Raw genomic sequence first — 4,403 nt, forward strand, 5'->3', positions numbered from 1 at the left:
GTCAGGCTGGGCGCTGCCGTGGCGCAGTGCTGCCCCTCTCTGGGTTTCAAGCGGTACTACAGCAGTCTTAAATATATTTTATTAAATTAGGATATTTGGGAATATGAAATAAGAAATTTTAGTTAATAACGTATAGATTTCACCCAAATTATTTATTCATAAGGGCAGATTCTACTGTTTTTCTTGCTGGTAGAAAATGAGAAAATGGCCTGATAGGAAAGTTCAAAACGAAGCTGTTACAGCACGGAAAGTAAACACACGCTAAACTAAATCTGTGTTCTATATTTAATATGACAACAGAGTGGGATTTATTTATTTATTTATTTATTTATTTAGGGTGCATCATGAAGTATGCCTGTAGCAGCAAGACACATTGCTATGATTTTTTTCCAAACTGCTGCAAAATGGGAGTAAAACTATATGTAATATATTGTTTTTTTTCAGTGTAGATTAGAGTTGTTTATTCTGTGACAGAGAACTATTGAACACTGTTATTGAATGTCCCTTTGTATCTGTTCTGGTATGAAACGATTCAGTTTTTGAATGTTAAATTTAAAATGAACTTATTTTTGGATATGTGAGCTGTACAGATGTGCACTCCAGTACCTGAGTAACTGTATGAGGTGCTCATTCAGCTATTTTTACATTTCGTCTTGGACAGAGAAAACATACAGGCTAAGACTTAAGTAGAACACAGGTTTTATCTGTTAACAGGACTGTAAAAAGGCAGTTCAGGCTGAAAAAGACAGTGTTGATCATATTTCTAAGGAAGTGAGTGTAATGCATTATATTCTGCTGCAGTGAAACATGATTGTGTTGTTAGGACATTGTTTCATGCTGTCTTTTGCATTTAAGGCTAGCATAAGAAATATTAGAGTCAGAAACAGGTTCTCTGCATCTCTGAACTCTTTACTGGCTACTTACTTTCAGCTCAGCTCAAATACAGCGCGGCGCTGTCACACTCACTCTGGTCCGTGCTACAACAACATGGTGGCACATCGTCCACTGAGGAGAAAAGACCTCGTGAAGAAGAAGATGAGTCTTCATCTGCATCCAACACTGTACCAGTCTTATCTAGTGTTAGCTTTAGCTCATCTGAAGAGGCATCGACACTCAAGCCTCAACAAACTCAGAAATCTACTCATTTCCTTCTGTAATTTTTGAATAATACATTAAAAATGTTTCTACATTTTAATGTTATATTTTTTTAGCCTTCAACACCAGAACACCAGAGAAATGACCTAAAAAAGAGAAGAAAATCTAATCTCAGTTGAACTCCTTTTGTTCCCAGTGGTTAACTGAATAGTAACACACTCTCACTCAGTAACACCTCACTCAGCTCTGTTTTCTGGTGAGAGATTATAGCATAAAGCCCATGCAGTGAACTTTGGATCTAAAGTTTACACATTTCAGGAATTCTATTTAATTTTAATACAGACATGTAAAATATCTTACACTACATGTTGGAACTGACTGGTGTTCATCTGTGCATGTTATAAAAATGTTTTATATATTTCTGATTTAGTATACTTGATACATCAATTTTTACACATTCATTTTCATGTTTTTACTGATGAGGCATGTTCAAAGTAACTTTTTGGGATTTTTGAAATGTCAGTTTTATTGCAATTATCTCTAAAAAGTAAAATGTGTGAGATTTTGTTTTTTTCAGTTTATCTGCTAAATGTTTTAATGTGATAATAGTTATTACCATTTTTTCAATCAACCTCATTTTTAATAAAACAAAAAAAAAAAACATATGTGGTACTGAGCACATCTTGTTTAAAGAGGAATAAAATGTTTCAGCTCACATTAGCACTGTTATTAGCAGTTACAGATGTTCTCACGAGCAGGTATTGCTGTATTTAATATCTGTGATTTAAATTTTATGACTGGGGGTTTGGTGGAGTGCTGGAGTATCACAGGAATTTTAGTAGAAGATGGGAAAGAATGTTTTTGTACTTTTCATTCATTAAAACATATTCCAGATTGTGTAATTAAATCCTAAGTAAAGCTTTTTATCTCAACGCTATAATTTAACACCAAGCAGCTTTTTATATACTAATTACTTCCACACAGCTTTCACAAAACCGAATGAAAACTTTTTTTAAACTTTTTTTTTTCTAGATTTTTGGCGCTGGATAATGTATGACGCAACGATGAGAGCAGATTAATTTTTATTACGTTCGGTCGAACTTTTATTTTGACATTTGTCCGTCCCGCCAAAGTCGTTGGAACGGAAATTTAGCACATTTCATTTGAAACATGAAATAAATAAAAAGTGCAGATTTCGCAGACAGACGTGCGGAACGTAAAGCAGCATTTTAAAGAATAACTGTGTATAAAATTTCCCTCCAGTGTAAAAAACAGAGAAACTCCGCTATAAAAGTCCTCAGAGCTTTACCTCCACTGTGAGTCTGACAGTGAAGATCTTCATCAGCAGATTCCTGACTTTATCTCCGTCCTTCCACGGCTGTTTCTCCTCATCCTCTCCTCCAGATTCACCACACTCCTCCCCCATATTCACCTCTCTGATATTTATCATATTAATAATAATATTCGGAGTAAATGAACATACAGAGTAAAGCGCGTCACTGAGCGCGCGGAGAATTTGAAAGTGCCGGCTGAGCAGAAGTGTGGCTGGAGACACGCGCGTTACTGCCCCCTGCAGGTGGAATATATAACTGCAGATGTTCGCCTCTGGATATAAAACAGTAAAACCGACCCAGAACCAGTTTAACTGCATGACCTCTTTTCCATTTGGTCCTGAACACAGAAGAAGATTTAACTGTAAGATTTTATCTTCATACAGACCGATCTGTCTGATGATGATGATGACCTGATCACTTCATGTAGTGCTGTAGTAGTGAAGGGTTACTGACTGCCTCTTAAAAACATAAAGAGATAATAAACCCAGAGTCAGAGGGTCTCTATGGTCTCCTTTAAAACAACTGGCTGTACTGAAAGGAGAGCAGCTCCTTCAGTGAACATCTGCAGCAGATCAGAGGTTCTCAGCTCTAAGAGCTCCTCATTTCAGTTTGATCTCCCAGCTCACAGTGTCCTGGTACTGAGGTCTCACTGTCTCTTCATTACCTGCTGAACAGGTGAAGCTGAAAACCTCTCCACGGTGAAATTAGTCAGAATTAATCCAGAACTGCAGATACTTAAATATGATTTATTATTATGTAGACGTCTGTGAGACGGTAACTGAAACAGTCATAGCACGATACATGTTCTGTTACAGGTTTATTATATTATGTGTTTATCTCCCATTCTGAGAACAGATGATGTTGTTTATATGAGCACATTTCTAAGCTGTTTTTAATATTTCAGCAGTAAAAATAAATCCTACTGTATCTGTGTTGTACTGAGCGTCTCCCGCAGGTACAATAATAAAGTGTAAAGTGAATGCAGATCATTTAGTCGATGCCTGATTGCAGTTTAATAAACAGATGTTTTATATTTGTGTGTGATGTAGTTGATGGTGCGCAATAATGACACATAACAGTTTGAGTTATCAGACCCTCATCAGACACACCTGAGTCTCATTAACCTGTTAAAGAAATCAGCTTTTATATCACTCAGCAAAACACAATTATAGACACTGACAGGGACATTTTCAGCATTTACACTCTCAGTATATATACATTAAAACATATATCTTCTGGTCCCCTCGTGAACTCAGAGCCAGTTTACGTTAGAGGAGCATTGGTTTCCAAACACACCAAATAAGTCAAATAAGCAGTATTACAGCCTCCGTCACCAAACTGAATAAAGATGTGCACTGAAACCCCCCACTGGAAACATTCAGGCTGCAGAGTATCTTAAAGCACAAAGCAATAACACATTCTGAATAACACTGAATAAAACAGGAAAAATAAAAACATTTGTACAGACTAGTAATGATAACATTTAAAACACTGATTCGTCTAATGAAACTAAACATTCCAGCGATGCGAACAGAGCAGTATTTACAGATATGAGTGATTTCTGTGTTGGTGAAAACTGATCAGAACAAAAATTCAGAAATCACCTGTGAAAACTTCAATACAGTGGAGAACGACAGCACAGTGCAGGGTTTCATCATACAGTGAATGTTTTTAACCTACTGAAACACCTGAATCAGTGTGGACTTTAACTGACCATCACTCCACGGTAGATGAAGCAGGTCCAGTACTGAATCAGATTCGGGGTAATGTGCATTGGACCAATCACAGCATCAGCTTCCTTCATGGAGCTCTGTACTTAAAACTGGTTAAAACTAATAATAAAACACATTAAATATGCATTATTCACTTCTACTGTACAATCTGCAGAGCATTTAAACTGTACGGCTACTGACTGTAAGAAATGGAAATGTTTTTGAAAGAAATACTTCTCGAAAATATCTTTGAAAATATTTG

Source organism: Colossoma macropomum, unplaced genomic scaffold (genome assembly GCF_904425465.1).
Source record: "Colossoma macropomum unplaced genomic scaffold, Colossoma_macropomum, whole genome shotgun sequence".
Lineage (NCBI taxonomy): Eukaryota > Metazoa > Chordata > Actinopteri > Characiformes > Serrasalmidae > Colossoma > Colossoma macropomum.